Below are 11,356 nucleotides of genomic sequence, written 5' to 3'. Positions count from 1 at the left end.
ATGAGTCAGCAGTGTGCCCTGGCAGCCAAGAGGACAAACTGCATCCTGGGGTGCATCAAACACAGTATAACCAGCCACTCAAAAGAGGTGATCATCCTGCTGTATTTAGCGTTGGTGCAGCCTCACCTTGAGTACTGTGTGCAGTTCTGGGCCCCACAATTTAAGAAGGATGTTCAGGTCCTTGAATGTGTCCAGAGGAGGACAACAAAGCTGGTGAAAGGGCTGGAAGGCAAGTCCTATGAGGAGCAGCTAAGGAATTTGGGCTGCTAAGGAATCTGGTTTGGAGAGAAGGAGGCTGAGGGGTGACCTCATTGCTCTCTGGAGCTTCCTGAGGAGGGGCAGTGGAGAGGGAGGTGCTGATCTCTTCTCCCTGGGATCCAGTGACAGGAAGTGTGGGAATGGTTCAAAGCTGCACCAGGGGAGGTTTAGACTGGACATTAGGAAGCATTTCTTTACCGAGAGGGTGGTCAAACACTGGAACAGGCTTCCTAGAGAGGTGGTCGATGCCCTGTGCCTGTCAGTGTTTAAGAGGCATTTGGACAATGCCCTTAATAACATGCTTTAACTTTTGGTCAGCCCTGAATTGGTCAGGCAGTTGGACTAGATGATCATTATAGGTCCCTTCTAACTGAAATAGTCCTATTCTATTCTCTTCTCTTCTATTCTATTCTCATCATCTGGCCTGGGACTGGTCACACCATGTAGCTGAGATTTTGACGTTGGGGTCAGAGCTGAATGCATCGGTCTAGGGAAGCTTGTAAAAAAGGACAAAACTGCCAAGTGAATTCCAATAGCGAAAGCCCATGGTGAATCTCAGTGTATTCGTAGGCATTCACAAGCAAAAGGCTAATTAGTCAAGTAAATGTTTTTCTGGGTGGATGAGCTATAGAGAAAGAAATGCGCCCATTCAGTATGCACAGAAGCAAAGCGTGTTTGTGCAAAGAGGCAACTCTAGCCGAGCTGCCATGGGAATGCTGTCTTCTCACAGCTGGAGTTTGTTACTATAGAGTCCTGTGCATTGCTGCAGAATGTATATGAAGTGATGGATGGGAAATATGACAGTGCCTTGATGCTCCTGGGCCAGGGATAGATACATGCTGGCACTGGGGATGCTGTCTCTGGCCCATCTTGGTTTTCTTTTGGTTCCATTTTACTCTTTGGAGGGAGCGGGCCTGGCCCATGCACGCAGTGGTCGTTGCCCAGACTCTGCTGGTGCTTTGTGATCCCTCTGTGCTAGTCGTGAGTCTGTTGTGCGGTGGTAACGTGTTCCCCTGTGGGTCTGCTGTAGAGGTGCAGTGCTGCTGAGGCAGAAAAGCATCATTACAAACCTTGGAGATGAATTCCTGGTGTGGACTGGCATTGTTATGGACTCTGCTGGTGTGTCCTTCATCATCCCCACCTCCCGTGGCAGGGGTGCAGTCTCCACCAGTTGCCAGGCCTTCTCTGTAGTCAGTAAGGGGAAAGGAAGACTCATCTCCAGGGATGGACTCGTCTCCTTTTAAGATGAGTGTCTAAGACAGGATGGAATGAATCGCTCTTTGAAAATCATCTTTCTCTTCTCTGGTGGTCTAGGAAGCCTTTTCTATTTGTTTGGTCTAGAGCCTAGCTTTGAGGTTGCTCTAGCTGAGTCCTCTGGTCCAGGACCAGAGTCCAGATCCTCAAAGGCACCTCAGAACATTTCTCTCCTGCTGCTGTTCATGCAAATGGATGTCTAATGTCACTGGCAGGTTACCCACAAGGAGAAGCTACTGTCAGCACATCAGCTTTCAAGAAAATTAGGGGCTGGTTTTGATTTAAAGAGTTTAAGTATAATTTTAACAGTTTGAACCTGAGCTAGTGCAGGTGGCCAGGCCCTTTCCCTGCCATGTGAACTTCTGGCTGTGGGTTCCTTCCACATGGGAGCTCATGTGTTCAAGTGCTGGACTGCACCAGCACAGGAGGCAGTATCTGGCCATCACACCATGTCCTTTACCATAACATGTCTACTCCCATGCCTTCCTGCAGCCAGCAGATTGGGGCTCCAAGGACTTGGTTGTGTTCAGTAGCACTAGGAAGCATCCAGCTCTTGGAGTCATGCTCTTTAAAAATGGCTGCATCCTGCCTTTTCCCAGACTGTCAGAGAAAAGTTTCTCATCTGGGAAGCCTGGACCCAGGTGGTGGCCTGCCACTTACCACCTTACATATCCCATATATATATATATATATGCATGTTCAATTTAGTTTCTAGCTTCTATGTGGGAAGAAGTGAATGTGTTTGAAAAGCAATTTTAATTTTCACTATGGTGCCAAACAGAGACACTTCCAACAGGTTTGAAGTTTGCCATGAAAAGATTTTAAATATTTTCATCAGTGCTGGAGCTGCCTGAATTGGTAGTTTGTCTATCTGAATCCTTTGATGCGCTGTACCAGAGTACAACACTACCTGGATTAGCTTGTCTGCAAGTAGGCATGATGGGGTGGACTCCGTGTTTGGGGAGCTTTGGTTTTCGGGGGGATTTCAGTGACAGTGAAAGGTGCTGTGCTGACAGATACTGAAATTAAATCTTTCCAGTTAGCTACAAAATAGGTCCAGATTGGGAAGTACAGACTTCTTCATTCCTCTCCAAGAGGGACCGGAGATTGAATTCTCCTACTCATTCAGTCCTCATTTCTTCTGAGCTGGACTTTCACACAGCTGGTCACGAGCTTTTTACTTTTAATCATGAGGTTGGCTGGTCCACTTGGAACTCAGCTGAAATTGTAAATGCATTTCATACAACACCCCGAAGAGTCATCATGTGAAAATGGTTTTGGACTACTGCCAGCCCAGGCTGAATTTGAACTGGTGACCCATCTTCCATATATTCCCAGTATCATCTATCATATGAGTCAGATGTTGAAATCTGGTGTTTCCAGAGGTATAGCATACTAAACGTGCTTCCAAAGTTCTGTGTTTTGCCCCTAGGTTTCAGCCATTCAAAACACCAGCATGTTCTCTGTTCCCTCTGAATGCGGGTGGGAATGGACTCACCTAACAGTTAGAGAAGAGACTGCATAACTTTTAGCTAAACCATTCTGTTTTGTTTCATTTTCTTTCTTAACAGGATCCAACAGCTGCATCTATTTCGGACAGAGATTGTGATACGACAGAGGGAGAGACTGTAGCCGTGAACTATAAGCCATCCCCACTTCAAGTGAAATTAGGTGAGTCTTTGATGATGGAGAGTAAAAAGGCTGAATCCAAGGTCTGACATATGGTGAGGTGCTCATGGGATCATATGCAGTTCTCCATGCATGTGGCTGAGCATGCTAGCTCAGCTCAGACAACTCACAGAGCAGTTTATCAGTGCGATTCTGCTGCTCAGGGAACTGACCTACAAACATGCAAGGACCCTTTATCTTGGGCTGCGGTAGAGGAAGGAAGCTATGCCTTGAAAGGAAGGCATAGCTTTTTAAACCTACAGATTTTTATCAAGCTAAGATCAAGGCATGGTGTCGTGGTTTAACCCCAGCCAGCAACTAAGCACCACGCAGCCGCTCACTCACTCCCCCCCCCCATCCAGTGGGATGGGGGAGAAAATCGGGAAAAGAAGTAAAACTCGTGGGTTGAGATAAGAACGGTTTAATAGAACAGAAAAGAAGAAACTAATAATGATAATGATAACACTAATAAAATGACAACTGTAGTAATAAAAGGATTGGAATGTACAAATGATGCGCAGGGCAATTGCTCACCACCCACCGACCGACACCCAGCCAGTCCCCCAGCGGCGATTCCCTGCCCCCCCTTCCCAGTTCCTAAACTAGATGTGACGTCACATGGTATGGAATACACTGTTGGCCAGTTTGGGTCAGGTGCCCTGGCTGGGCATGAGAAGCTGAAAAATCCTTGACTATAGTCTAAACACTACTGAGCAACAACTGAAAACATCAGTGTTATCAACATTCTTCACATACTGAACTCAAAACATAGCACTGTACAAGCTACTAGGAAGACAGTTAACTCTATCCCAGCTGAAACCAGGACACATGGCCAGAAAAAGAATGAAGATAATATAGAGGTACTGTAAAAAGAAGAGAAGACAGGATAACTGGAAGCAAAAGGGAAAGGATCAGAGACTTGGACTACTAGGAAAAGATAGAGCTGTGTGTTACTGTGAGGTGGAGGGTTTGTAGGTTTGTAAAGGTTCACATAGAAATACTCGTGCTATTTCTGAGCAATATTTTTGAAGTTCTGGAAGCAGAATCATCATATTAGCACAATACTCTGTGCTAATAAAAAATGGGAATCTAAGTCTGGAAAATTTCCCGTAGGAGCAGGAAGCAGTCCCCTGGTTGTCCTTCACATCAGAACAAATAACATTGACAGGATGCTGCTGGAGCTGGTTGAGGTTGACCTGTTGGAGCGGGTCCAGAGGAGGGCCACAAAAATGGTCAGAGGGATGGAACACCTCTCCTATGAAGAAAGGCTGAGAGAGTTGGGTTTGTTTAGCTTGGAGAAGAGAAGGCTCCAGGGAGACCTTATTGCAGCCTTTCAATATTTAAAGGGGGCTTATAAGAAAGATGGGGACAGACTTTTTAATAGGGCCTGTAGCAACAGGACAAGGGGTAATGATTTTAAACTAAAAGAGGGTAGATTCAGACTAGATATAAGGAATAATTTTTTTTACGATGAGGGTGGTGAGATACTGGAACAGGTTGCCCAGAGAGGTTGTAGATGCCCCATCCCTGGAAACATTCAAGGTCAGGTTGGACAGGGCTCTGAGCAACCTGATCTAGTTGAAGATGTCCCTGCTCATGGCAGGGTGGTTGGACTAGATGACCTTTAAAGGTCCCTTCCACCCCAAGCCTTTCTATGATTCTATGCCATGCTGGGGAAAGCTCTGAAAGAAATGGGTGCCCAGATGTTCAGTGGAATAGCTCTGGCCCCTACCAAATGAGCGACAGGGAAGGTCAGCAAACAGCTAAGGTTTGAAGAAGATTTGAGGAAGTTTGGGCATTGGTGTATGATTATGAAGAGATGTTCTCTGATAGATAGGTTTTACCCAAGGACCTGCATTACTACTGCAAACACTGGCCTTGGCCTCATTTATAAGAGAAACCTTAAAGAAACACCAGGAAAAGGCTGGGAAGCGCTTGTGCAGTCTCAAGGCTCTGCCTGAGTACATGATAAACTGAATAATCAGACAAATCTGGTCATGGCAGTGCAGAAAGGAATGTCACAGAGTAGACCCATGGACAGCAAAGGAAAAGAAAGTGGTTGAATAGACAAGACCTTGCTGAAAGAGCGACTAGGGAGGAAAAGACAGAAAGTTAGATATGCAAATGTAGCAAGATTATGCAGCAAAGTGGAAGACCTTGAGCTACTGATACAGGATATGAGCAAGTGCATTGAGACAGTACATCTGTCTTGCAATCGCAGTCATGAGCACTCTAAAACCAGTAGCTGCTTTTCAGGAAAAGGCAGGGAGCAGCAGTATGTGTTAATGATAGCACAATTCACAGTTTAGTAAAAGGTTATCACTGCCAGCATGCCATATGCCACCAAGATCCTTTTTCACTGCCAAGAGAGTTCTGTAATGTTATTAGAGAGATAATTACTACTGCAATAGTTGTTTTGGATAATTTAACATCAGGAATCAGGTTGGAGAGCAATTGATATTATTATTGGTAAGTCTGAGATATTCTTTCATTTCTAGGCAATAAAAATATCCTCCAGAGGTTCACTAACATGACAGGAAATAGTGCTATTTTTGACTTGGTTTTAGTAAGTCATGAGGATGTTATAGAAGACCTGATCATAGGAAATAGATTTGGACTGAGGGATAACAAGTTCAATTCATGCAAATTAAATGAAAAGGTAATTTGAGGTAGATCTATAACAAAATTCAGTTTTATAAACTAAGTGCTTAAGCAAAGACAGTAGATTGAGAAGCCCAGGAACTCAAAACACATCAGGTAGTGTTGAAGGAGAAAGTATCAGAAGAACAGAGATTGCTAATGGAGTTCTCCAACAGCTATTTCATTTATATGTTCATTAATGACTTGGACGCAAAAAGCAAGAGTTGGCAAAGAAAATTTAATCATAACAGCAGTGACGAACTTACAATAAGAAGTCCAAGGGTGATCAAAAGACTTCAGGGCCTTCGGACAACTGGTTAAGGGATCAGGAGCACAAGTAGTTTTTTTCCGCTATCCTTCCAGTTGCAGGGAATGATGTTGGAAGAAACAGGAAGACTCAGATGATCAATACCTGCCTGCATGATTGGTGTCACTGGCAGAATTTGGCATTTTTTTGATCACAAGACAGCCTACACAACATCAGGCCTGCTGGCGACAGATGGGGTACACCTGTCTCAAAGGGGGAAAAGGATCTTTGCGCAGGAGTTAGCAGGGCTCATTGAAAGAGCTTTAAACTAGATTTGAAGGGGGAAAGGGATAAAACCAGGCTTGCTTAGAGATACAGGTGGGGGCGGCATGACAATGTTTGAGGGACAGTGTGCTAGCGAGGTCCTTCAGTCTGCTCCACGATGTGCTGAGTACACGGGAGCACATTTGAAACGTCTCTATACTAATGCATGCAGCACCTTAGCCGTCTCAGTGGGGGTAGGGAATGGAGATCCATGCGGCAGCAAAGACACAAGGGTTGTCGGCGCGTTAGAAACCACGGAAGCACCTGAGAACAGTCACATAGGAATTAGGGATTCTCCTCCCAAAAAGGTGGCAGGATCAATAGCCCAACTGAAGTGCATCTACACCAATGTACACAGCATGGGCAACAAACAGGAGGAGTTGGAAGCCATTGTGCAGCTGGAAAACTATGATATAACTGCAATCACGGAAACATGGTGGGATGACTCACACAACTAGAGTGCTGCAATGGATGGCTATAAACTCTTCAGAAGGGATAGGCAAGGAAGGAGAGGCAGTGAGGTAACCCTGTATGTTAGGGAGTGTTTTGACTGTCTAGGGCTTAACAGTGGTGATGAAATGGTCAAGTGTTTATGGGTAAGAATCAGGGGAAAGGCCAACAAGGCAGATATCGTGGTGGGAGTCTGTTATAGACCACCCAACCAGGATGAAGAGGCAGATGAAATATTCTATAAGCCACTGGGAGAACTCTCACAATCGCTAGCCCTTGTTCTCATGGGGGACTTCAACTTACCAGATGTCTGCTAGAAATACAATACAGTGGAGAGGAAACTGTCTAGGAGGTTTCTGGAGTGTGTGGAAGATAACTTCCTGACACAGTTGTTGGGTGAGCCAACAAGAGAAGGGGCCCCTCTGGACCTGTTGTTTGCAAACAGAGAATGACTTGTGGGTGATGTGATGGTTGGAGGCTGTCTTGGGCATAGCAATCATGAAATGATAGAGTTTTCAGTTCTCGGAGAAGTAAGGAGGGGGGTTAGCAGAACTGCTACCTTGGACTTCCAGAGGGCAGACTTTGGCCTGTTTAGGGGCCTGCTTGACAGAGTCCCTTGGGAGGCAGTCCTGAAGGGCAAAGGAGTCCAGGAAGGCTGGACATACTTCAAGAAGGAAATCTTAAAGGCACAGGCTGTCCCTATGTGCCGAAAGACAAGCCGGTGGGGAAGAAGACCGGCCTGGCTGAACAGAGGGCTTTGGATGGAACTCAGGAAGAAAAAGGAGAGTTTATGACCTTTGGAAGAAGGGGCAGGCAACTCACGAGGACTACAAAAATGTCGTGAGGTTATGCAGGGAGAAAATTAGAAGGGCCAAAGCCCAACTAGAACTTAATCTGGCTACTGCAGTAAAAGACAATAAAAAAAAGATTTATATAAATACATTAACAGAAGGAGGGCTAAGGAGAATCTCCATCCTTTCTTGGATGCAGGGGGGAAACATAGTGACAGAGGATGCGGAAAAGTCTGAGATACTTAATGCCTTCTTTGCCTCAGTCTTTAATAGTAAGACCAGCTGTTCTCCGGGTACCCAGCCCCCTGAGCTGAAAGACAAGGATGGGGAGCAGAATGATGCCCCCCATGATAATCCAAGGGGAAACGGTTAGCAACCTGCTAAACCACTTAGACACACAGAAGTCTATGGGGATGGATGGGATCCACCCAAGTGTACCGAGGGACCTGGCAGAAGTGCTCACCAAGCCACTTTCCATCATTTATCAGCAGTCCTGGCTAACCGGGTGTCGTGGTTTAACCCCAGCCAGCAACTAAGCACCATGCAGCCGCTCACTCACTCCCCCCACACCCAGTGGGATGGGGGAGAAAATCAGGAAAAGAAGTAAAACTCCTGGGTTGAGATAAGAACGATTTAATAGAACAGAAAAGAAGAAACTAATAATGATAATGATAACACTAATAAAATGACAGCAGTAGTAATAAAAGGATTGGAATGTACAAATGATGCGCAGTGCAATTGCTCACCACCCGCTGACCGACACCCAGCCAGTCCCCGAGCGGCGATTCCCTGCCCCCACTTCCCAGTTCCTATACTAGATGGGACGTCACATGGTATGGAATACCCTGTTGGCCAGTTTGGGTCAGGTGCCCTGGCTGTGTCCTGTGCCAACTTCTTGTGCCCCTCCAGCTTTCTCGCTGGCTGGGCATGAGAAGCTGAAAAATCCTTGACTATAGTCTAAACATTACTTAGCGACAACTGAAAACATCAGTGTTATCAACATTCTTCGCATACTGAACTCAAAACATAGCACTGTACCAGCTACTAGGAAGACAATTAACTCTATCCCAGCTGAAACCAGGACACCGGGGAGGTCCCAGTTGACTGGAGGTTAGCAAATGTGACACCCATCTACAACAAGGGGCGGAAGGAGGATCTGGGGAACTACAGGCCTGTCAGTCTGACCTCGGTGCCGAGGAAGGTTATGGAGCAGATCATCTTGATCGCCATCACGCGGCACGTACAGGACAACCAAGTGATCAGGCCCAGTCAACATGGGTTTATGAAAGGCAAGTCCTGTTTGACTAACCTGATCTCGTTCTATGACAAGGTGACCTGCTTAGTGGATGAGGGAACGGCTGTGGATGTTGTTTACCTGGACTTTAGTAAAGCCTTTGACGTCATTTCCCACAGCGTTCTCCTGGAGAAACTGGCTGCTCATGGCTTGGACGGGCATACTCTGCTGGGTAAAATACTGGCTGGATGGCCGGGCCCAAAGAGTTGTGGTGAATGGAGTTAAATCCACTTGGCGGCCAGTCACAAGTGGTGTTCCCCAGGGCTCAATACTGGGGCCAGTTCTGTTTAATATCTGTATCAATGATCTGGATGAGGGGATCGAGTGCACCCTCAGCAAGTTTGCAGATGACACCAAGTTGGGTGGGAGTGTTGATCTGCTTGAGGGTAGGAAGGCTCTACAGAGGGGTCTGGACAGGCTGGATCAATGGGCCAAGGCCAATTGTATGAGTTTCAACAAGGCTAAGTGCCAGGTCCTGCACTTGGGTCACAACAGCCCCATGCAACACTACGGGCTTGGGCAAGAGTGGCTGGAAAGCTGCCTGGTTGAAAAGGACCTGGAGGTGTTGGTCAACAGCCAGCTGAACATGAGCCAGCAGCGTGCCCAGGTGGCCAAGAAGGCCAGTAGCATCCTGGCTTGTATCAGAAATAGCGTGGCCAGCAGGACTAGGGAAGTGATTGTCCCTTTGTACTTGGCACTGGTGAGGCCACACCTTAAATACTGTGTTCAGTTTTGGGCCCCTCACTCCAAGAAAGACATTGAGGTGCTGGAGCATGCCCAAAGAAGGGCAACGAAGCTGGTGAAGGGTCTGGAGAACAAGACTTATGAAGAACAGCTGAGAGAACTGGGGTTGTTTAGTCTGGAGAAAAGGAGGCTCAGGGGAGACCTTATCCCTCTCTACAACTACCTGAAAGGAGGTTGTAGCAAGGTGGATGTTGGTCTCTTTTCCCTAGTAACAAGTGATAGGACAAGAGGAAATGGCCTCAAGTTGTGCCAGGGTAGGTTTAGGTTGGATACTGGGAAAAATTTCTTCACCAAAAGGGTTGTGAAGCATTGGAACAGGGTACCCAGGGAAGTGGTTGAGTCACCATCCCTGGAGGTATTTAAAAGATGTGTAGACGTGGCACTTAAGGGCATTTTTTTAATGGTGGACTTGGCAGTGTTAGGTTAACAGTTGGACTGGATGATCTTAAGGGTCATTTCCAACCTAAATGATTCTATGATTCTATATTTGGGAGACATCAGTACAACAAAGACTCAGAAATGCCATAGAGAATAAACTTGAAAACTGGAATAATAGAAATGAGAATAATATGACAGGAGAAACTCAATCTGCTGTAAACTGGAATTTACCAACTGGACATGACTTAGGAAGAGGAAGCCTGTTACATAGTCAATTGCAAGGTAACTAATTATTAAAATGGACTAATACATGAAAATATGCTGTAGTCACACTCTATGTTTACCAGCTTTTTTCCAAGGATCAGATACAACAGAATGAGTCCTTCTGCCAGAACTTCTGCTTTTCCACATAGGGAAAATTTTATTCCACTTAGCCACTGCTGAATGCTACTATCCACCATTAAAGAGGCAAAGGGAGGTATTGGGAGAGTCTGACTAGTTTTTCCAGTAGCTAAAGCTGTACCACTGCCAGGACCTCCTCTCCAGCTAGTGCTCCTTCCCAGTGAATACTCAGTGCTGACCACAATATGCTTATGAAGGTAATAGTGGGTGAAATCTACCTGCTTAAGAGGAGTTGTCTGACAAGGCTGACAAGCATCTTTCTGCCTTGTCTCCAGAGAGAAGTCTGCTCAAACACCTCTCTCTGCCTGTGGATACAGTGTGCCTCTTTAATTAGGTGAAATATCTAGTGGCATTTGGATCAACTCTCTACTCTTAGCCATATCCAGATGAGCTCTAGGTTACTTGGGGCAAAATGAGACTAACGGTATTGTCTGTAGCCAGTGTAACATGCCTTTAATCCACATCAACTCCTGCTGCTGTTATTCTTAAAATCTGCCCAGCCTTTACAATTTTCAAGCAGTTTAATGGCTCACATCTCCTGGCTCTGGCCCCCATTCCTCCAACTCGATCTTTTGTCTCTTCTGCATTAAACTCATCAGGATTTGGATTGTTTTTTTCATCTCTTTAAGCCTAGGCAAAGTTAAGGTAGTACATAAATGTTTAATGTCTTAACTGGCAGAGCCATTGTTGGGGATGGTAGTGACTGGGGGTTTAATCGTATTACAGGTTTTCCATATGGATAGTGGCATTTTTCACTGTTAAATCAGAATCAATTGTTCAAATGTCGAATGCTCTGCTGGAAGGTTCATAAATGTCACTTTTTACTCTGTGAAGATTCATATATAAATCTGTCATATGTGCTTGCTGTAAGCTTGGTTCAAATGAGCTCAATTAAATACCAACCCA

The 11,356-nt window shown here is 45.7% G+C and overlaps 1 protein-coding gene across 2 annotated transcripts in view; it reads left to right on the top strand.

Annotated features, from left to right (window-relative positions):
* The first annotated feature begins 3,036 nt into the window (after positions 1–3,036).
* LOC138683481 (protein FAM219A) overlaps positions 3,037–11,356 on the top strand; it is a 51,305-nt gene continuing 42,985 nt past the window's right edge. The window contains exon 1 of one of the 2 annotated variants that reach the window (XM_069775362.1): positions 3,037–3,183. The gene's annotated coding sequence lies outside the window, so the exon portion shown is untranslated. The remainder of the gene's footprint in view (positions 3,184–11,356) is intronic. The other variant, XM_069775361.1, reaches the window with a different exon arrangement.

The sequence above is a fragment of the Haliaeetus albicilla genome, chromosome W (assembly GCF_947461875.1).
Source record: "Haliaeetus albicilla chromosome W, bHalAlb1.1, whole genome shotgun sequence".
NCBI lineage: Eukaryota > Metazoa > Chordata > Aves > Accipitriformes > Accipitridae > Haliaeetus > Haliaeetus albicilla.
This window is presented reverse-complemented; position numbering and strand designations above follow the sequence as displayed.